A 24,670-nucleotide genomic window follows, 5' to 3' on the forward strand; every position below is an offset into this window, starting at 1 on the left:
CCAGGTAAGTACTGGGATACTTCCTTGAAACGACGCGGGTGAGTTAATTCCACAGCCTTAAAACAGCCCGAGCTTAACCTCCGTCTCTACCGACCTCCTGGTCGACGGAACATGATACTGATCTCCCTTCCTTCGATGTTTTTGGCGATCCGGAACACTCTCACTAGGACAATTGGAGGCTCAGTTTCGGCGCCACATCCATAAAACGGTATTTCCTCACCTGTTATGAAACGTTCTGTATTGTTGTTGACTTCATGAAGCGACTCCTGGTCAATCTGCATTCGCCGCTGTTTTTCTGCGAAGTTCAACATTATTTCGAACAATATTGGTTGCCACTCGATTCATAACCGAAGTATCCGAAAAAATTTCATGCCATGAACCAGATCACGGGCCATCGTCATTAGTGTCTTCCCTGACTGTGATTCGGCGATCGTTCATTATCATTTTTTAGTCCTGCGTATATCAACTGGTAAAAACGAAACCTTAACAGGTTCATCGTGTTGTCTCCGTCTGTCCGCCTGTCTGTTTAGATGCCCATTTCTCAGGAACAGGTAGAGGTACTCCGTCTTCAGACCACCAGTGGCCTACCGGGACCATCCGACCGCCGTGTCATCCTCAGTTGCGGATGCGGATAGGAGGGGCGTTGGGTCAGCACACCGCTCTCCCGGTCCTTATGGTGGTATTCTTGACTGAAGCCGCTACTATTCGATCGAGCAGCTCCTCAATTGGCATCACGAGGCTGGGTGCACCCCGAAAAGTGGCAACAGCGCATGGCGGCCTGGATGGTCACCCATCCAAGTGCCGACCACGCCCGACAGCGCTTAACTTCGGTGATCTCACAGGAACCGGTGCAGCCACTGCGGCAAGGCCGTTGCCACAGGTAGAGGTACCAAGTTGAAATTTATCTCAAATACTTAGGTCTACAGTCCATTAGCGGTGTAACTAATTTCAGCTCCTAGGTCAGTGCAATTAAATTGTACGGCCATATATGTCACATATTTCGGTACTCGGTAACTCACTCATCAAAATCTGTAGGCTACTTCCCATTGACCTAGAATCACGAAATTTGGCAAGAACCACGCTTTCACCGTATAGGAAAAAAAATTGAATGTCGTTAATTCTTATCACGTAAAGCAAGTTTTTGTCATTTCTTGTCTCTCTGCCTGTGTGTTAAGGCCCATTTTCTCAGACACTGGTTGAGGCATCAAGAGAAATTTATATCAAGTTCTCGGGTCTAGGCTCCCGTGGCGGTATAAATAATTTAAGATTGTAAGTCAATGCAATCAAAACATACAGCCATATGTGTCACATTTTTTTATAGTTGCAAACTCGCTCATCAAAACCTATAGATGAACAGTTTATAGGCGCGCGGAATGGCCGCTCGGTTAGAGGCGCCATGTCACGGACTTCGCGGCCCCTCCCGCCGGAGGTTCGAGTCCTCCCTCGGGCATGGGTGTGTGTGTTGTTCGTAGCATAGGTTACTTTAAGTTAGTTTAAGTAGTGTGTAAATCTAGGGACCGATGACGTCTGCAGTTTGGTCCCTTAAGAACTCACACACATTTGAACTGTATACGTACACTGGAGCGCCAAAGGAACTGGTATAGGCATGTGTATTCAAATACAGAGATATGTAAACAGGCAAAATACGGCGCTTCAGTCGGCAACGCCTGAGTAACGCAGCAAGCGTTAGATCGGTTGCTGCTGCTACAATCGCAGCTGATCAGCAGTTAAGTGAGTTTGTCCATGGTATTATAGACAGTGCACGAGCGATGGGATACAGGATCTCCGAGGTAGGTACGAAGTGAAGATTTTCCGGTACGACCATTTCACGAGTGTACCTTGAATATCAGGAAACGGGTAAAACATCGAATCTCCGACATCGCTGTGTCCGGAAAAAGATCCTGCAAGAACGGGAGCAACGTCGACTGAAGAGAATCGTTCAATGTGACAGAAATGAAATTGCAGCAGATTTCATTGCTGGGCCATCAACAAGTGTCAGAGTGCGAACCATTCAACGTAACATGATCGATATGCGCTTTAGGAGCCGAAGCCCCACTCGTATACCCTTGATGACTGCACGACGCAAAGCCTTACGCCTGAACTGCACCCGTCAACACCCACATTGGACTGTTGAAGACCGGAAACTTGTTGCCTGGCCGGACGAGTGTCGTTTCAAATTGTGTCGAGCGGATGTACGTGTAAATGGAGACAACCTCAGGAATCTATGAACGCTCCATGTCAGCAGGGGACTGTTCAAGCTGGTGAAGGTTCTTTAATGGTGTGGGGAGTGTGCAGTTGGAGTGATATGGGACCCCTGATTCTTCTGGATACGATTCTGACAGGTGACACGTACGTAAGCATCCTGTCTGATCACCTGCAACCATTCGTGTCCACTGTCCATCCCGACGGACTTGAGCAGCTCCAGCAGGACAATGCGACACCCGACACGTAAAGATGTGCTACAGAGTGGTTCGAGGAACACTCTTCTGAGTTTAAAAACTTCCACTGGGCACCAAACTCCGCAAACATGAGCATTATTGAACAAGTCTCGGATGCCTTGCAACGTGCTGTTCGGAAGAGATCTCCACTCCCTCGTATGCCTACAGATTTATGGACAGCCCTGCAGGATTGATGGTGTCATTTCCCTCCAGCACTACTTCAGACATTTGTCAGGTCATGCCACGTCGTGTTGCGGCACTTCTGCATGCTCGCGGGGCCCTACATGGTATTAGGCAGGTGTACCAGTTTCTTTGACTCTCCAGTGTAGGCGACTGGCACGATGATCTGGCGGTATAGGACCCGACAGTAAAGACTAAGTTTTAACGTAGCCTTCACCTCTCAACGATATGAGATGAAACATTCCTCACACACAAATGAAGAAAAGATGTTATATGGACATGTTTCCGGAAACGCTTAATTTCCATGTTAGAGCTCATTTTAGTTTCGTCAGTATGTACTGTACTTCCTCGATTCACCGCCAGTTGGCCCAATTGAAGGAAGGTAATGTTGACTTCGGTGCTTGTGTTGACATGCTACTCATTGCTCTACAGTACTAGCATCAAGCACATCAGTACGTAGCATCAACAGGTTACTGTTCATCACGAACGTGGTTTTGCAGTCAGTGCAATGTTTACAAATGCGGAGTTGGCAGATGCCCATTTGACGAATGGATTAGCACGGGGCAATAGCCGTGGCGAGGTACGTTTGTATCGAGACATCATGCACGATGGAGCAGCTGCACATTTCAGTCGAAGTGTTCGTACGCTTCTCAACAACAGATTCGGTGACCGATGGATTGGTAGAGGCGGACCAATTCCGTGGCCTCCACGCTCTCCTGTCCTCAACCCTCTTGACTTTCATTTATGGGGGCATTTGAAAGCTCTCGTCTACGCAGCCCCGGTACCAAATGTAGAGACTCTTCGTGCTCGTATTGTGGACGGCTGTGATACAATACGCCATTCTCCAGGGCTGCATCAGCGCATCAGGGATTCCATGCGACGGAGGGTGGATGCATGTATCCTCGCTAACGGAGGACATTTTGAACATTTCCTGTAACAGAGTGTTTGAAGTCACGCTGGTACGTTCTGTTGCTGTGTGTTTCCATTCCATGATTAATGTGATTTGAAGAGAAGTAATAGAATGTGCTCTAACATGGAAGGTAAGCGTTCCCGGACACATGTCCACATATTTTCTTTCTTTGTGTGTGAGGAATGTTTCCTGAAAGTTTGGCCGTACCTTTTTGTAACACCCTGTGCCACAGTGGTAACACCGGTTCCCATCAGGTCACCGAAGTTAAGCGCTGTCGGACTTGGCTAGCACTTGGATGGATGACCGCCGGGGTTTGCCGAAGGCTTTTGGCAAGCGGGGAGCGCTGAGCCCTAGGGAGGCCAATTGAGGGCTACTGAGAAGTAGCAACACCGGTCACGAAAGCTGAAAACGGTCGTGAGACCGGCATCCGACGACGCCTACAGGTTGAGGACGTCACGGCGGTCGGTCGGAGGCGGAGCTCCCGAAGCCTCAGTGGAAGGAGTATAGATTTAGTTTATATATAAAGTTTGTTCGTAACCTCGAGGGCGCGCATTCTACTCGCACTAGCCCGTTTTTTTTTCTTTTTTTCCCTTTTTTCAAGGTCTTCACGGCCTTCCTCGAATCGATTACTCCACTCGTAAACACCTGTTTTATTCACACACTAAAATTTAACATTTCTAAAACTTTGCTGCAATTTAACCCGTTCTTATAGGAAAAGGCAATTCATCTCATCCCTTAATAGAAAATAAATAATCTGCGGTACTACCAAAACACGTGCAACCCTATTGACAGCCAACAACAGACTAAATTTCCGATGTACAGATACTTTAGAGAGATGCTTACCAACGAAAAAAAAAATCGGACTAACACAACAGCCAACACGCGAAATGAGAATTCCTTTTACATTTTAAGCACACTTCGTACGAGAGAGATAAACAGTTTTTAGAATGCCACGGTTATAAAAACAAATTAATTTTTTATATTTGACACCGACTTTCTAATGTTTCGCATGTTTGTCGACGTTTAGTTTGCTCGATTTGCTCTAATAGTTTGTTAATTATCATCATTCAAAGATTTTTGTGTACACCGAAAAATGAATTTGACTAGAGAATATTTCCGCTTTTTAATCATCAATAACGCTTACAGGATATTAAGATCGTCTTAGAAATACGTTTAGCGAAGAAGTCCCATCTGAATCAACAATTTATAATTAGTACACCGAATTCAAAAGAGATTGCTTTTTTCCTTAGTGATGAATTTCTTTAGGGACGCGCAAGAACTGCTGTTCGAGGAGTGCTTGGATTTATTCGAGCGACATTGAGTGTTGGTATTTGTTGTGACTTGGCAAGACAGCCAAGCCACTATGATTGGTAGCCGAAAGGCACGCGTTAAGCTCACGCAGGCTGGCGTGAGGTCTGGAACATTTAAGGAAGTTAGACTTTAGCAAAAAAGGTCGTAGCTGTTGGAATACTTAACTTTAATCCATAATTGGAGAACATCGGTCTGACGGTACACGCATCACAAGATAAATAGCAAATGATAATGGCGCCTTGCTAGGTCGTAGCAAATGACGTAGCTGAAGGCTATGCTAACTATCGTCTCGGCAAATGAGAGCGTAATTTGTCAGTGAAACATCGCTAGCAAAGTCGGCTGTACAACTGGGGCGAGTGCTAGGAAGTCTCTCCAGACCTGCCGTGTGGCGGCGCTCGGTCTGCAATCACTGACAGTGGCGACACGCGGGTCCGACGTATACTAGCGGACCGCGGCCGATTTAAAGGCTACCACCTAGCAAGTGTGGTGTCTGGCGGTGACACCACAGTATTATTCAACCCCCGAAACATTTTACAGAAACAGTCCGCCCCCGTTAGCTGAGTGATGCGGGAACGGTAACTCAGCGTGTTCGGTCAGAGGGTTTAGCTACCATCTGTAATTAAAAAAATGAGTGAACGGTTCAACGAACAACCTGAACGGTTGTCATCGGACGTCCGCCACGAACAAATTCAACGAACAATATAGAACAAAAAAATGAGATAAAAAAAAGAAAAAGTGATCAGCGCGACAGAACGTCAACCCTAAGGCCCCGTGTTCGATTTCCGGCTGGGTCGGAGATTTTCTTCGCTCAGTGACTGGGTGTTGTGTTGTCCTAATCATCATCTTTTTATCCCCATCGACGCGCAAGTCGCCGAAGTGGCGTCAATTCGAAAGACTTGCGCCCGGCGAACGGTCTACACGACGGGAGGCCCTAGTCGCACGACATTTACATTTATTAAAACACCTGTTAGACGTGAGAAAACTTTGTTGTCCACGGGTTTTACGTTAACTGACTGCCGATCAAAAACAACAACCCGGCGGTTGCTGCAAAAAAAAAAAAAAAAAAAAAAAAAAAAAAAATTCAAGGCGTCACTTCAGAAATGGTTTGGAATATACGTTAAGTGTGGTGTGATCAATCCTGGATTCATTGTTACGATCGTGAAAAAAAAATCAATCGGCTGAAAACGTATAGAACGTAAGCTTATAAAAGCCCTATGAATTCTCAGTGCTGGTAAGAAAAAAGTTGCTATTTTTTTTTAAACACAGGCAATGTAACTGTCTAATCGTACACGAATTCCTGTTTACCGCAAATTTTAGAAAAAGTTCGTGAAAAAGAAAATAATTTTCCTCGTGAAAAATAAACTAATTTTCCACAACGACAAGACATCTTTACGTGCAGCAAAACTAACAACTGAGTATGTGGATGCCCTAATGGTGACAACCCTGACGTAGCACCTTGTGATTACTTTTTGTTTCCAAAAATTAAAGATAAAATCCGTGGAACTGCTTTTTCGTTATCATATGAAGTAGTGGATCGTTATAAAAACCAGATTTCTGACGTGCCTCAACAAGAGTGGTTCAAATGGCTCTGAGCACTATGGGACTTAACATCTGTGGTCATCAGTCCCCTAGAACTTAGAACTACTTAAACCTAACTAACCTAAGGACATCACACACATCCATGCCCGAGGCAGGATTCGAACCTGCGACCGGAGCGGTCACACGGTTCCAGACTGAAGCGCCTTTAACCGCACGGCCACACCGGCCGGCAAACAACAAGAGTGGCATTAGTGCTTTAAGGACCGGTTTCATCTCATGCAAAAAATCTATGCTGCTGACGGGGAATATTGTGAAAAACAATAAAATCATTTGATTAAAAAAATTTAATCCTTGTCTGATTTTCTAAAAATTTTCAGCGTCACACTCTTACACGGTTACCCATTCCACCCCAAGCATTAGTGAACTAAGCAGCCTATAAGGAGTAGAGTTTTGGCCAATTGTGGCTTCTTTGGTGCCCTTGAAATCGGTATCGAAAACTACGTATAGCTGATTTTATTTTATGCTGGTGTCTTTCAGATTCCAAGCCATCTTTTAAACCTTCATACAACTATTTCTCCGAATCCATTTTTCACAATGTGGACTGTTTATTTTTTATTTCTTATCTCATTGGTCTTAGATAAAGCGTATCGCCAACTTCGCAGAAGCGGCCGCATCTTCCCAGAACTACGTTTTTCAGTGGGTGGATAAAAGCTCTGTACCACGTGGCGCTCATGTTCTGCACATATAAAACTTTTGACTTGACCACAATTCTTTGTTATCTTTCATTATTCCTTACAGGTTTAGGCACTATGCCATTTTCAAAGGATCTAAATGAAGAAGATGTAAATATGGTTCAAATGGCTCTGAGCACTATGGGACTCAACTGCTGAGGTCATTAGACCCCTAGAACTTAGAACTAGTTAAACCTAACTAACCTAAGGACATCACAAACATCCATGCCCGAGGCAGGATTCGAACCTGCGACCGTAGCGGTCTTGCGGTTCCAGACTGCAGCGCCTTCAACCGCACGGCCACTTCGGCCGGCTGAAGAAGATGTAACATACAATGAGAAAGTTAAGCACTAACACTGAATAAAATATGAAAAAGCGTACGTTGAGAAACGTGTACCGCGTTGCAGTTACTTCCATGAAACGTAAGTGCAAATTGGCCTCCACATCGTCCATAAACTAACTCCGCTAGGTGGAGCTGACACACAAAGATGGTATAGACATGCAACAAATACATATCTTCGCGTTTACAAAAATTAGTTTACATTTAACAATAAGAAGGAGAGTAACGTGTAATGTTCATGTTGCAATTCCACAAGTAAAAGTTACGCAAGTATGCTTATAGGACTGTAAAATGTACTCTTCTTACTTTTGGAATCGCAAAAGTAATATGTAATCGTTTCAATACTATGTTACATGCATATGTTAGCACCATCTGGCAGAGTTGCTTCCCTTTTTCTTATCTGATTTCAGGCATAGCCCTATTCACCATATACAAATATTGTACGTAATGATACAAACAGGTCACTGATCTGATATCAGCACAAAATATGAAGCACAGCTAAACGAGATGAAAGGTCAACAGAGCACATTAGCCTTACTGCACCGTTACAACGAAAGGAACGAAACTGCATCTTAAAATCCAGTTATATACATACATACATAATGAAACAACAAAGATATTCGCAAATTTTATTATTCCCTTCCGGCAAAAGATAGGACGCATGGGGCACTGTAATCTCCCCCTCCTTCCTAGTTTCACTTGTCGCCCACAATAAGCAAAGTCTTTTATGAAAAATTTGAGAGGAGCGAAGATTACAATAAACTTTCCAGTTTACTTAGCTTTTCGTGTAGAGTTAGCTGCAGTTCTTCTTGTCTAGGGGTCCGATTCTTTAAGCTGAAATTCTCACATTTCAGGTCCTCATGGTTGAACTGACCTAAATAAATTTGGAGATGGTTGTTGCAGAATTTTTGTTGTTACGTTAATATATTTTGTCACATTTTAGTATATCATACAGTCTTTTGATTTTTCACGTTAACAAAGCCGAAATTACATTGTTTGCACAAAATACAAAAATACGTTGGATCACATCAGAGGCATGCTTACTACTACTTGACTCTGCGGTAACAACCATACTCCAAAGGGTTTACAGTTCTTCTTGACAAATGAGTTTCGAGTAATTTTGATTATTATTTCATAAATGAGTCCAAAAGTAAACATAGTAAATAGTACTAGATTTCGTAATTAATAACAGAAATTTTAAGTATGTCAGATAATGGGTAATTTCAAATGTTTCTAAAAAATAATTTTAACTTAACGATTGTAACATCGAAAATGAAGTAATTACTTTTCATAAATTTTAGCTTAAAATATAAAATTATATCATAGTTTTCATAAAAGCAGCTGAGACAATACTGACCTGTCCAAAATTCGAGAAATAATACTGGTATCGACAACTGCTGTTGAGGAAATGTAACGATGTCCCGTTACAGCAGATAATTTTGTTGCATGGTCAATGCTGATACGAGTATGCAGCAAGTGAGATGGGATATTCAAGCAAGCATGCTGGTTTTTTAAGAAAACGCTACACTTTTTTAACGGCATTTAAAAAGTATTGGAAAAAAACGAGTACCCAAGTAATGTGACGGTTTTTAGTGTTAATGTTCTTCGTAAATATATCTGAGAAATGCCGTGAGAGTGAAAGTTAAGCCAACCGTAATCGGCCATTGCGTTGTAAAACCGCCAAATGGTGCTCCCGTACCAGGTTCAAATGGTTCAAATGGCTCTGAGCACTATGGGACTTAACATCTGTGGTCATCAGTCCCCTAGAACTGAGAACTACTTAAACCTAACTAACCTAAGGACATCACACACATCCATGCCCGAGGCAGGATTCGAACCTGCGACCGGAGCGGTCACGCGGTTCCAGACTGAAGCGCCTAGAACCGCACGGCCACACCGGCCGGCCCCGTACCAGGCGGCGTTTTTATAATCAGGCAAGGAGGAAGGTATAACGGAGCCGTTTGTATCGCAACCAGCAAACCGCACTATTCTTTAAAGAATATATAAAACTGCTTCAAACGTCTGATTTCTTTACAAATGTGTTAATGTGTTTGCTATTTGGCTTTAAGCCTGTGAGACAGGAAAGGTTTAGGAAAGGTTTGAAAACACGCTTAAAGGTTCAAATGGCTCTGAGCACTATGGGACTTACCATCGGAGGTCATCAGTACACTAGACTTAGAACTACTTAAACCTAACTAACCTAAGGACATCACACACATGCATGCCCGAGGCAGGATTCGAACCTGCGGCCGTAGCGGTCGCGCGGTTTCAGACTGAAGCGCCTAGAACCGCTCGGCCACACAGGCCGGCTTTGGTTTATCAGCAGTCGGTCGACCATGAAATCGAAGTTTTCTCACCTCCAGCTTAGCTGTTATAATAGTTGCAGTGGATCCTGATGCAGTTTGGAATTCCCGTGTGATGGTCTGGATAGATGTCTGCCTATTACACATTACGAACCTCTTCAACTGTCGGCGGTCTGTCAGTCAACAGACGAGGTCGGCCTGTACTCTTTTGTGCTGTTCGTGTCCCTTCACGTTTCCACTTCACTATTACATCGAAAACAGTGGACTTAGGGATGTTTAGGAGTGTGGAAGTCTCGCGTACAGACGTATGACACAAGTGACACCCAATCACCTGACCACGTTCGAAGTCGGTGAGTTCCGTGGAGCGCCCCATTCTGCTCTCACAATGTCTAATGATTACTGAGGTCGCTGATTTGAAGTACCTGGCAGTAGATGGCAGCGCTATGCACCTATTATGAAAAAAAGTCTATTTTTGGCCGTGTCCGATGCTTTTGATCATATAGTGTACATTGCGCGTGAGGACCACAAAGATGAGATGTGAGAATTTAGGGCTCATTTGGAGGCATGTACAGTCGTTTTTGCCTCGCTCTGTTTGCGCCTGGAACAGGAAAGGAAGTGAGAGCTAGTGGTACTGGGTACCCTCCGCCACGCACCGTACGGTGACTCGCGGAGTATCTATGTATGTGTAGTGGTTGACATTTTTCCACTTGTCCCGTATGCAGCATAATTCGGTGCCTCTTGAGACACCAAACGTGTCTGGTGCCGTGGTTACTAGGAGCAGACACCATACGAGAACCAAGTATTTGCCGGCTTTCGAATTCACTCAGCTCCGATACAACGCAATCCCGAATACACAGATTCCTGTTGTGACCGCGACTGAAACTTGCAACGCATTGAGGACATTGCGCAGGTGACTCCCGTGGTATCAAGCAAGAACGCCACCTGCAGATATGGGTAAGATCTGCGTTTACATTGAAGCCCGTATTTCTCGCGCTGTTTGCACATTGTTTACCGTCCCCTGCAGTTCTATCAGTGCGCTTTATCATATCTCCCATCACAGTTTCGTCGACTCGTACTTCTCCCTCCTATAATACTGTTCACTTCAGTAATTGCTACACCAAGAAGAAATGCATATGATGAACGGGTATTCCTTGCACAAATATATTATACTAGAACTGACATGTGATTTCATTTTCACGCAATCTGGGTACATAGATCCTGAGAAATCAGTACCGTAATAACGGCCTCGATACGCCTGGGCATTGAGTCAAAGAGAGCTCGGATGGCGTGTACAGGTACAACTGCCCATGCAGCTTCAACACGATACAACAGTTCTTCAGGAGTAGTGACTGGCGTATTGTGACGAGCCAGTTGCTCGGCCACCATTGACCAGACGTTTTCAGTTGGTGAGAGATCTGGAGAATGTGCTGGACAGGGCAACAGTCGAACATTTTCTGTATACAGAAAGGCCCGTACAGGACCTGCAACATGCGGTCGTGCATTATCCTGCTGAAATGTAGGGTTTCGCAGGGATCGAATGAAGGGTAGAGCCACCGGTCGTAACACATCTGAAATGTAACGTCCACTGTTCAAAGTGCCGTCAATGCGGACAAGAGGTGACGGAGACGTGTAACAAATGGCACCCCATACCATCACGCCGGGTGATACGCCAGTATGGCGATTACGAATACACGCTTCCAATGTGCGTTCACCGCGATGTCGCCAAACACGGATGCTACCATCCTGATGCTGTAAACAGAAACTGGATTCATCCGAAAAAATGATGTTTTGCCATTCATGCACCCAGGTTCGTACACCATCGCAGGCGCTCCTGTCTGTGATGCAGCGTCAAACGTAACCGAGCTGATAGTCCGTTCTGCTGCAAACGTCACGCTACTGGCCATTAAAATTGCTACACCAATAAGAAATGCAGATGATAAACGGGTACTCATTGGACGAATATATTATACTAGAACTGACATGTGATTACATTTTCAAGCGTTTTGGGTGCATAGATCCTGAGAAATCAGTACCCAGAACAACCACCTCTGGCCGTAATAATGGCCTCGATACGCCTAGGCACTGAGTCAGACAGAACTTGGATGGTGTGTACAGGTACAGCTGCCCGTGCAGCTTCAACACGATACCACAGTTCATCGAGAGTAGTGACTGGCGTATTGAGCCATTTGCTCGGCCACCATTGACCAGACGTTTTCAACTGGAGAGAGAATGTGCTGGCCAGGGCAGCAGTCGAACATTTTCTGTATCCAGGATCTGCAACTTGCGGTCGTACATTATCCTACTGAAATGTAGGGTTTCGCAGGGATCGAATGAAGGGTAGAGCCGCTGGTCGTAACACATCTGAAATGTAACGACCACTGTTCAAAGTGCCGTCAATGCGAACAAGAGGTGATCGAGACGTGTAACCAATCGCACCCCATACCATCACGCCGGGCGATACGCCAGTATGGCGATGACGAATACACGCTTCCAATGTGCGATCACTGCGATGTCGCCAAACGCGGATGCGACCATCATGATGCTGTAAACAGAACCTGGATTCATCCAAGAAAATGACTATTTGACATTCGTGGAGCCAGGTTCGTCGTTGAGTACACCATCGCAGGCGCTCCTGTCTGTGATGCAGCGTCAAGGGTAACCGCAGCCACGGTGTCCGAGCTGACAGTCCATGCTGCTGCAAACGTCGTCGAACTGTTCGTGCAGATGGTTGTTGTCTTGCAAACGTCCCCATCTGTTGACTCAGAGATCGAGACGTTGCTGCACGATCCGTTACAGCCATGCGGATAAGATGCCTGTCATCTCGACTGCTAGTGATACGAGGCCGTTGGGATCCAGCACGGCGTTCCGTATTACCCTCCTGAATGCACCGATTCCATATCCTGCTAACAGTCATTGGATCTCCACCAACGCGAGCAGCAATGTCGCGATACGATAAACTGCAATCGCTATAGGCTACAATCCGACCTTTATCAGAGTCTGAAACGTGACGGTACGCATTTCTCTTTCTAACACGAGGCATCACAACAACGTTTCACCAGGCAACGCCGGTTAACTGCTGTTTGTTTATGAGAAATCGGTTGGAAACCTTCAATCATGTCAGCACGTTGTAGGTGTCGCCACCAGCGCCAACCTTGTGTGAATGCTCTGTAAAGCTAATCATTTGCATATCACAGCATCTTCGCCCTGTCGGTTAAATTTCACGTCTGTAGCACGTCATCTTCGTGGTGTAGCAATTTTAATGCCAGTAGAGTAGTAGTAGTAGGTTCGTTCCGAGTAAGCTGCCGTGCAACGTGTGGGCGTGTAGACATGAGGGTCGCTAGCATTGGCTTCTCTCACCGACAGACGGCCTGACGGGAGTTCGGTGGGTCGAAGGTCAGAGCAGAGGGGATAACTCCGCAGATAAAGGCGACGGAAAGAGAGTCAGGGCACACGAAGATGCGGGAGTGCTCGTAAAAAAATCTGGGGCCACACAGAGACACAGGAACGCTGGTCAACTCGCTACTCTACTCTGCGACGGCTGGCTGTGGCGCGTGATGTCATATCCGCCATGACGGGTGGGGGAAAGCTGTGAGATACATTGGAGGGACGCAGTCAGTGTACAGATAAACCAGCCACGCGTCGCATACTACTGGAATACTTGAAAGTCTCTTCGGGTTTACTGCCGGATCCTAAAATCAGCTCGATTCGATATTTCGGCGATCCAACTGGTCGCCATCTTCAGGAGAATGCTGCTTCCGCTGATGTGTGCCGCTGTTCTCAGACTTATTACGCCGGTAAAGCCTACGAAGTCACCTACTTTGTAAGGTGGCTTTAATTTCGCACCTTACAAGCACTCATCCACATACTTTTCCGTGAGCTACAACCACCATTAGATATCATTTGATAGGTTGTAGATCGTATACAGGGTGAGTCACCTAACATTACCGCTGGATATATTTCGTAAACCACATCAAATACTGACGAACCGATTCCACAGACCGAACGTGAGGAGAGGGGCTAGTATAATTCGTTAATACAAACCATAAAAAATTGCACGGAAGTATGTTTTTTAACACAAACCTACGTTTTTTTAAATGAAACCCCGTTTGTTTTGTTAGCACATCTGAACATATAAACAAATACGTAATCAGTGCCGTTTCTTGCGTTGTAAAATGTTAATTACATCTGGAGATATTGTAACCTAAAGTTGACGCTTGAGTACCACTCCTCAGCTGTTCGATCGTGTGTATCGGAGAGCACCGAATTACGTAGGGATCCAAAGGGAACGGTGATGGACCTTAGGTACAGAAGAGACTGGAACAGCACATTACGTCCACATGCTAACACCTTTTTATTGGTCTTTTTCAGTGACGCACATGTACATTACCATGACGTGGAGGACGCATAAATTAGCCAGCCCGTTTTCCTGATCTTACACCTCTGGACTTCTTTCTGTGGGGTACGTTAAAGGAGAATGTGTACCGTGATGTGCCTACAACCCCAGAGGATATGAAACAACGTATTGTGGCAGCCTGCGGCGACATTACACCAGATGTACTGCGGCGTGTACGACATTCATTACGCCAGAGATTGCAATTTGAACATCTATTGGCCTGACATGTCGGGACACACTCTATTCCACTCCGTAATTGAAAACGGAGACCACGTGTGTACGTGTACTTCACCCCTCATGGTAATGTAGATGTGCGTCAGTGAATAAGACCAATAAAAATGTGTTAGCATGTGGTCGTAATGTGCTGTTCCAGTCCCTTCTGTACCTAAGGTCCATCACCGTTCCCTTTGGATCCCTACGTAATTCGGTGCTCTCCGATACACACGATCGAACAGCGGAGGAGTGGTACTCAAGCGTCAACTTTAGCTTACAATATCTCCGGATGTAATTAACATTTTACAATGCAACAAACGGCACTGATTACATATTTGTTTATATGTTCAGATGTGCTAACAAAACTAACGTGGTTCCATTTTAAAAAACGTAGGTTTGTGTTAAAAAACATACTTCCGTGCATTTTTTTATGGTTTGTATTAACCAATTACACTAGCCCCTCTCCTCTCGTTCGGTCTGTGGAATCGGTTCGTCAGTATTTGATGTGGTTTACGAAATATATCCAGCGGTAACGTTAGATGACTCACCCTGTATATGAATATATGAGGGAGACAGACATTGTCACGTACGTCTTGTAAATAACTGTTAACGCTTATTGCATGAAAGGTGGCGGAGTGTCTGTATTATAAAAACGGCGTAATGAATGATTGCCTATAGTAGTAGAGGTAGGAACTCCAGTGGAGAGAAAACGGCAGGCGGAACTCAAGCTCCGGGTGGAAGGCCAGCACAGGTGTTGGTCCTGCTTAAACACAGGAAACAGCAAGACTGACGTCATAGCAACTAAGCACTGGAGCACAATAGAGTCGCGACCGGTCGGTTTGTAGCCGAACCGGAAGGATTGTACTTCGGAAACTACGGAAATATTGGACGCAGGTGAGAGGAACGAAGAAGCGGCACCTCGGAAACCACGCAGGCTGGGTTATTTCCAAGAATTTTTACTCACAAGCGTACCGTTGTACGAGTATAGGTTTTTCCTCGCAAAGTTTCCGAGCTGGACGACAAAAGACTAAAATATGGTCGGTCGGCGCTCTGAAGAATCTGTAGAGAGGGAGAATATTCCGTAGTTTCTGGAATACGATTCGTTTTCGGAATTACGATGGTGGGGCGCCGAGCCTTGCTGGGAAGCCAGTGCTGGAGAAAGGCGGTCTTCCGTTGTGAGCGCCTGTGTGTGACGGTCCCCCCGATATCAGCTTTTATTGGTACAGACGGACTTGCTGTCTTTGCTCTTCGGAGAGTTTGTACACTCCTGGAAATTGAAATAAGAACACCGTGAATTCATTGTCCCAGGAAGGGGAAACTTTATTGACACATCCCTGGGGTCAGATACATCACATGATCACACTGAAAGAACCACAGGCACATAGACACAGGCAACAGAGCATGCACAATGTCGGCACTAGTACAGTGTATATCCACCTTTCGCAGCAATGCAGGCTGCTATTCTCCCATGGAGACGATCGTAGAGATGCTGGATGTAGTCCTGTGGAACGGCTTGCCATGCCATTTCCACCTGGCGCTTCAGTTGGACCAGCGTTCGTGCTGGACGTGCAGACCGCGTGAGACGACGCTTCATCCAGTCCCAAACATGCTCAATGGGGGACAGATCCGGAGATCTTGCTGGCCAGGGTAGTTGACTTACACCTTCTAGAGCACGTTGGGTGGCACGGGATACATGCGGACGTGCATTGTCCTGTTGGAACAGCAAGTTCCCTTGCCGGTCTAGGAATGGTAGAACGATGGGTTCGATGACGGTTTGGATGTACCGTGCACTATTCAGTGTCCCCTCGACGATCACCAGTGGTGTACGGCCAGTGTAGGAGATCGCTCCCCACACCGTGATGCCGGGTGTTGGCCCTGTGTGCCTCGGTCGTATGCAGTCCTGATTGTGGCGCTCACCTGCACGGCGCCAAACACGCATACGACCATCATTGGCACCAAGGCAGAAGCGACTCTCATCGCTGAAGACGACACGTCTCCATTCGTCCCTCCATTCACGCCTGTCGCGACACCACTGGAGGCGGGCTGCACGATGTTGGGGCGTGAGCGGAAGACGGCCTAACGGTGTGCGGGACCGTAGTCCAGCTTCGTGGAGACGGTTGCGAATGGTCCTCGCCGATACCCCAGGAGCAACAGTGTCCCTAATTTGCTGGGAAGTGGCGGTGCGGTCCCCTACGGCACTGCGTAGGATCCTACGGTCTTGGCGTGCATCCGTGCGTCGCTGCGGTCCGGTCCCAGGTCGACGGGCACGTGCACCTTCCGCCGACCACTGGCGACAACATCGATGTACTGTGGAGACCTCACGCCCCACGTGTTGAGCAATTCGGCGGTACGTCCACCCGGCCTCCCGCATGCCCACTATACGCCCTCGCTCAAAGTCCGTCAACTGCACATACGGTTCACGTCCACGCTGTCGCGGCATGCTACCAGTGTTAAAGACTGCGATGGAGCTCCGTATGCCACGGCAAACTGGCTGACACTGACGGCGGCGGTGCACAAATGCTGCGCAGCTAGCGCCATTCGACGGCCAACACCGCGGTTCCTGGTGTGTCCGCTGTGCCGTGCGTGTGATCATTGCTTGTACAGCCCTCTTGCAGTGTCCGGAGCAAGTATGGTGGGTCTGACACACCGGTGTCAATGTGTTCTTTTTTCCATTTCCAGGAGTGTAGTTACAACACTTAGGCACCGTACTGTTGGGAACCTATACGATTCTGGACTTCGCCTCCGGGCTGGAAGTCGTCGTTAAGTACGCAGCGTTCAGTAATTGAGAGCACTTGCTCTGCCTATACTTACGCTGAGACGTTATCTGAACTCCGTCCTTGTGGCTGGGAGTTCGCGTTTCTCGTCTGTAGAACACAGAGAGGAGAAGACAGTATTAGAGTATATTAGTCGGAGGACCACCTTCTGCCGTCCTAGTGGTTGAAAGAGTTTAATTGTGTCTGGAGTTCTTCCATTGTCGCAGACGAGTGTGAGAACCATCACTTTGACCCACCGGACGCAGTACATACGGTAATATCGCAAATTGCTTCTGCTTATTTCGGCTATAAAAACTAAACAGCTATGATCACGTAAGTTTATTTGTACTGAGGTTCCACACCACAGTAGATCATCTTTCAAAGTAGTGTCTTGTAGTGTTTGGTACGTAGATGATGTCAGTCATTTCGCGTTGTTGAAATTAGATCACGCAGACATCATAAGGGGCAGAGTTCGGCAAATGATTAGTCATTTTACTTAGGAAATGTAAACTTTGTAATATAAAGGTATTTTTAATCTACAATAAACATATAAGCAGGAACAACGTTATTCATTTAGTAGTGTTAGTTGCCTTGCCTTAATCATTCATTTTTGTTTAGGTTGTAATTGATATGTTTATGTCCATTAAGATATCCTAAGATCTGCTTCAGAAAGTAGTCAGACAGGGCGAAATCTTCATTTTAGCGTTTGTTATTTTCCGTTGCGCAGATTTATTTGTACACCCGCCTGGAATAGCATCATGGAACTTCAATTCTTGGTTGTTTCGCTCATTAGGCCGGAGCATCTTCAGTTGCGGAATTGCGGGTCCTGTTTTGAAGATAAACAATAGAAAGTGGAAAAGAATCGGGCCACTGTTTTTTTTTTTTAATTCCCGTAGAGAAATGCTTGCAGTTCAGTAGCATGAAAAACCGTCGTTCGACCATTATAGGGGTGTTCCGGCGTAACATGAAGCGCCGGCACGTCGGGATGGAACGTAGCAGCAGAAAAGGCTGTGAGGCGACGTCAGCCAGTAGTGTACACTGATTAGGACCGCACCACGACAGCAGCAGCCCCTGCGGGAAGATAATACCGGGTGATCGAAAAGTCAGTATAAATTTGAAAACTGAATAAATCACGGAATAATGTAGATAGAGGGGTACATATTGACACACATGCTTGGAATGACATGGGGTTTTATTAGAACCAAAAAAATACAAACGTTCAAAAAATGTCCAACAGATGCCGCTTCATATGATCAGAATAGCAATAATCAGCATAACAAAGTAAGACAAAGCAAAGATGATCTTCTTTACAGGAAATGCTCAATATGTCCGCCATCATTCCTCAAGAAAAGCTGTAGTCGAGGAATAATGTTGTGAACAGCACTGTAAAGCATGTCCGGAGTTGTGGTGAGGCATTGGCGTCGGATGTGGTCTTTCAACATCCCTAGAGATGTCGGTCGATCACGATGCACTTGCAACTTCAGGTAACCCCAAAGCCAGTAATCGCACCGACTGAGGTCTGGGGACCTGGGAGGCCAAGATGACGAAAGTGGCGGCTGAGCACACGATCACCAGCAAACGACGCGCGCAAGAGATCTTTCACGCGTCTAGCAATACTTTTTTTTTCTAATAAAACCCCATGTCATTCCAAGCATGTGTGTCAATTTTTACCTCTCTATCTACATCATTCCGTGGTTTATTAAGTTTTCAAATTTATACTGACTTTCTGATCAGCCGGTATAAACGCCGCTCCAGCTACCCGCGACCGCATTAGAAAACGAGCCGAGATATAAGCGGTTTAGTCGTCCTTCTGATCTATATCAATTGCTTCCATGGACATTGCATATATCGAAGGACATTGATTATTTGCATGTCGCCAATGGCCTGTGACAGCTCTTTGTAAAAACGCAACGTTAAGTATTGGCAATTTAATTTACTGTAGTAAACTCCATTGATATGATGTGCTTGAATTGTTGTCTAGCTATCCGAGAAAACAGCTTCCTGGGCACCCTATACGTATTACACGAGTCGGCGGGACACGACATAGGGGAGAGTCAAATAAAAACAAGACAGACAAAAAAAGCTGCCCAGCTTCGATCAGGACTCGCTCAGTGAGGGTTTCGAAGTGCTGTATCGCCTACTGCACTCCCCTGACTTAAGTCCTCGTGAGCTGATTTCTAAACTAAACGAAACACTTCACGGCATTCGCTTCAGAACTGATACACATTTGTCGGGCAATCGACCGCGCCGCTCCAACTGTCAACACAACTGGTTCAAATGGCTCTGAGCACTATGGGACTTAAATTCTGAGGTCATCAGTCCCCTAGAACAGAACTACTTCAACCTAACTAACCTAAGGACATCAAACACATCCATTCCCGATGCAGGATTCGGACCTGGGACCGGAGCGGTCGGGCGGATCCTGACTGTAGCGCCTAGAACCGCTCGGCCACCCGGGCCACAACTGGCACTGCTAAGAGTATCCTATGACTTCCACATCGCTGGCAACGGGTTATACACAATGCTGGTGACTACTTTGAAGGTCAGTTAAACTTTGAAACACGTATCTACACTACTGGCCATTAGAATTGCTGCACGAAGAAGAAATGCAGATGATAAACGGCTATTCATTGGACAAATATATTATACCAGAACTCACATGTGATTACATTTTCACCTAATTTGGGTGCATAGATACTGGGAAATCAGTACCCAGAACAACCACCTCTGGCCGCAATAACGGCCTTGATACGCCTGGGCATTGAGTCAAACAGAGCTTGGATGGAGTGTGCAGGTACAGCTGCCCATGCAGCTTCAACACGATACTACAGTTCATCAAGAGTAGTGACTGGCGTATAGTGACGAGCCAGTTGCTCGGCCACCAGTGACCAGACATTTCCAATTGGTGAGAGATCTGGAGAATGTGCTGGCCAGGGCAGTAGTCGAACATTTTCTGTATCCAGAAAGGCCCGTACAGGACCTGCAACATGCGGTCGTGCATTATCCTGCTGGAATGTAGGATTTCGCAGGGATCGAATGAAGGGTAGAGCGACGGGTCATTACACATCTGAAATGTAACGTCCACTGTGCAAAGTGCCATCAATGCCGTGACCGAGACGTGTAACCAATGGCACCCCATACCATCACGCCGGGTGATACGCCAGTATGGCGATGACGAACACACGCTTCCAATGTGCGTTCACCGCGATGTCGCCAAACACGGATGCGACCATCATGATGCTCTAAACAGAACCTGGATTCATCCGAAAAAATGACTTTTTGCCATTCGTGCACCCAGGTTCGTCGTCGAGTACACCATCGCAGGCGCTCCTGTCTGTGATGCAGCGTCAAGGATAACCGCAACCATCGTCTTCGAGCTGATAGTCCGTGCTGCTGCAAACATCGTCGAACTGTTCGTGCAGATGGTTGTTGTCTTGCAAACGTCCCCATCTGTTGATTCAGCAATCGAGACGTTGCTGCACGATCCGTTACAGCCGTGCGGATAAGATGCCTGTCATCTCGACTGCTAGTGATACGAGGCCGTTGGGATCCAGCACGGCGTTCCGTATTACCCTCCTGAACCCACCGATTCCATATTCTGCTAACAGTCATTGGATCGCGAGCAGCAATGTCGCGATACGATAAACCGCAATCGCGATAGGCTACAATCCGACCTTTATCAAAGTCGGAAACGTGATGGTACGCATTTCTCCTCCTTACAAGAGGCATCACAACAACGTTGCACCATGTAACGCCGGTCAGCAGCAGTTTGTGTATGAGAAATCGGTTGTAAACTTTCCTCATGTCAGCACGTTGTAGGTCTCGCCACTGGCGCCAACCTTATGGGAATGCTCTGAAAAGCTAATTATTTGCATATCACAGCATCTTCTTCCTGTCGGTTAAATTCGCGACTGGAGCACGTCATCTTCGTGGTGTAGCACTTTTAATGGCCAGTCGTGTATTTTGTACGAGCTGAAATAAATAGTTGCCACTATTAAACTTCCAACCCTTGTATAAAATCGTCAGGTGATAATAGCATGAATTATACACTGTTCTCATATTTTAATGTAAATTGCATCGTTAAGCTATAAAAATTGTATGTTGCGTACTCAAGCATGTTAACGCCGACTGTAGTTTTAACATGAATGAGTACACAACGTAACACAGTTTTTAACAGATTGACGATGCAATTTATTTCTCGATGTGACAAGAGTGTATAATTCATGCTTCTACCACCTGACGATTATGATTTTATATTTCGGCAAACATGATGCTAGGAAAACTTTTATGAACCTGGTGCCGGTCAGATGACTGAAACTGGTTGTATAAGTAATTTTACCAGTAGCTGAAGGCGGTAATATGACATCTTTCAGGTACAGTCATACAGGTTCAAAATAAAGATATGTAAAATTTGTACAAAACAAACTACACTTCATGTGTCCGATTCATCTTCTGAAGTCTTGTGGAGCTGTAAGCGAGAAAAGTTTAGAAAATATTTGAAATTGTTTTAAATTGTATTGGAACTCGCTAAGTGGTCCGCCTGTCAAACTCGGGGTTAGTGTAGTCTGGGTCATTTGCGCTCCATTTTAAGCAAAATCTAGGTTTTTTTAACGCATCTCAGTTTTTGTGACGTTATATCCTCGGAACTACTTTTCGTACAGTGATATAATTCTACACGTACATCCAGGAGTATATGTAGGTAGTGGGTGGAAATTTGTTAGCCAATAGAGTTAGTAATAAAGAAGTAACAAATTAAAACGTCATACCTGATGCTGAAGTGTTATTGCATTTTCAGAGAAAATGTAGTAAGCCATAAATGATGAAAGGGGAAAATTTTGTCGGGAGTGTTACCCACAAAAAGTTTCGAAATTATGAGTAATGTTTGTTAGAAGTCAGCAAGTGCTCGCTTTCTCCAATACTGGACCAAATTAGTCTAGGGAATTTGCGCGCCCTGAGCTACGCTGCCGCAGTACGTATTACGCAGTTTCTAACTTTAATTCTCACTTCGTTAGACCTTCAGTGTGAGATTGTAGTTCTTAATGAGGCGATTATGACAAGATTTAAAAACTTTAAATTGGGTCGGTAGTTTGTAAGTAGTCTTTTTAGGTTTTCTTATTGGCAACGTTACGTAGCGCTCTGTATGAAAATCACTGGCTGAGCTGTGTGCAGTCTGTGGCTAGTTTGCATTGTTGTCTGCCATTGTAGTGTTGGGCAGCGGCAGCTGGATGTGAACAGCGCGTAGCGTTGCGCAGTTGGAGGTGAGACGCCAGCAGTGGTGGATGTGGGGAGAGAAATGGCGGAGATTTGAAATTTGTAAGACTGGATGGCATGAACTGCTATATATATTATGATTATTAAGGTAAATACATTGCTTGTTCTCTATCAAAATCTTTCATTTGCTAACTATGCCTATCAGTAATTAGTGCCTTCAGTAGTTTGAATCTTTTACTTAGCTGGCAGTAGTGGCGCTCGCTGTATTGCAGTAGTTCGAGTAACGAAGATTTTTGTGAGGTAAGTGATTTGTGAAAGGTATAGGTTAATGTTAGTCAGGGCCATTCTTTTGTAGGGATTATTGAATGTCAGATTGCGTTGCGCTAAAAATATTGTGTGTCAGTTTAAGCACAGTCCTGTATAATTGTACAAAGGGGACGTTTCAAGTTGTCTGAAAAGCTGAAAATCACAGTTTTGACGCCGCTAGAAGCCGCAACTGCAACTCGCAACTGGGACTGTTTGGCGATTTTAGTCGATATTATTAATACAGTTGGCCGGCTCGCCTAGTGATGTCGATAATTCTGAAGGAACGCCGTGTTGTTGAGGGGTCTTTTTTCGGTGTAGGTCTTTCAGTATTCTGCCAAATTCGTCTCTCATTATCATGTCTTCCGTTTCAGCCTCGTCGAATTACTCTGGCTGTCCTTTGCAGATAGTGTCCCAGGAGGATTGGTCAGTATTCTGGAATGTGATAGGAACGCTCATTTGAAGCAAAAACGTAGAAGGGTTTCTTATAAAATTAGCCTTTGTCCAAAATTTACGGAAGCTGAGATACTAACACCGTCTATATATTGAATGATGGACTACATACCTATGGTCTTGGCAAAAGAAGCCCAGGTGTTCAAATAATTGCATACTCTACGAAAAAAACCCAGCCCTTTTCCATTCGTTTTCTACAAGAATGTCCCTTGTCTGTGTCTGTTTTTGTTGGAACCGTTGGCTGTTCTGATAACCAAGAAGACTGCCTCCATTTCAAGAGTTAAAGGTCGCAGAAGAAAATCATGGTAATAGACCACGAAGATATCCTCAGGAGATAGAGAACTTGGCTGTTGAACGTATTAAGTCATTTAAACAAAAGAACGTCTCATTACTCATAATCCATACCGTAGACATTTACTAGTAACACTGAATATTAACACAGTGAATACAATATTCCTTAAGATGTATCAGACACACATTCCATACAAGTTCTATCGCACCGTTTTTCTCAAAAGTTTCATATTAAATTCTGAGTACTTAGGTCTGTGACATGTACACTTAGTGACAGCCTAAACACTAAAATTGGGTCACCACCTTCTGACAAAGCAACGAGGGAGAGGATGGAGGAATTGGATCTCCGAAAAGTCGTAATATTTCCGTACATGACAAAGAAAGTGAAATAGCATGTTCACAACAGAAAATCCTGTAACTTCGTTTTGATAATATGCAGAATTTGTCTGTACCATATCTATCCACAAACCAGATATTTTATCGTCAACAGTTATGGCATTTTGTTTTAGGTATACACAATTTCCATGACGATAGCGCGTCTCTAGAGATATAATATGGCAAACAAGAGATGAAACTTCGTTTTGGTTCAGAATGGTTCAAATGGCTCTGAGCAGTATGGGGCCTAACATGTGAGGTCATCAGTCACCTAGAACTTAGAACTACTTAAACCTAACTAACCTAAGGATATCACACACATCCATGCCCGAGGCAGAATTCGAACCTGCGACCGAAGCGTTCGCGCGGTTCCAAACTGTAGCGCCTAGAACCGCTCGGTCACTACGGCCGGCAAACTTGGTTTTGGTGTTCTGACCAGAACTATGCCATGATTCAGTTCCTGTACCTCAAGGTGCACAGTCTGAAAATGTTAAATAAGGCCACTTACATGTTTCAGGTTAGGAGCCATTCGTACTATCGCAATGATCAGGACTTTGCACTCATCTCTAAAAGAAAAACCACGAACACTGGACAGCAGTGGACTGATGTAATGGCATCGTGTGGGAAAAAAGATTGAACACATTTAAGATCGTAAATATTGTACAAGACAACATTTTCAGCGTAAAGGAAAGTGTAGATCGTTACTCGCTGAAAACTCGAAAGCCACCTCATCAACTGGAGAAGGTTGCTATGTTGGTTCAAATGGCTCTGAACACCATGGGACTTAACTGCTGAGGTCATGAGTCCCCTAGAACTAAGAACTACTTAAACCTAACTAACCTAAGGACATCACACACATCCATGGCCGAGGCAGGATTGCAACCTGCGACCGTAGCGGTCGCGCGGTTCCAGACTGTAGCGCCTAG

The 24,670-nt window shown here is 45.3% G+C and overlaps 1 pseudogene; it reads right to left on the reverse strand.

Moving 5' to 3' along the window:
• Positions 1-758: 758 nt before the first annotated feature.
• LOC126109029 (5S ribosomal RNA) lies at positions 759-876 on the reverse strand (annotated as a pseudogene).
• Positions 877-24,670: the final 23,794 nt, after the last annotated feature.

This window comes from Schistocerca cancellata, chromosome 11, assembly GCF_023864275.1.
Source record: "Schistocerca cancellata isolate TAMUIC-IGC-003103 chromosome 11, iqSchCanc2.1, whole genome shotgun sequence".
Taxonomy (NCBI): domain Eukaryota; kingdom Metazoa; phylum Arthropoda; class Insecta; order Orthoptera; family Acrididae; genus Schistocerca; species Schistocerca cancellata.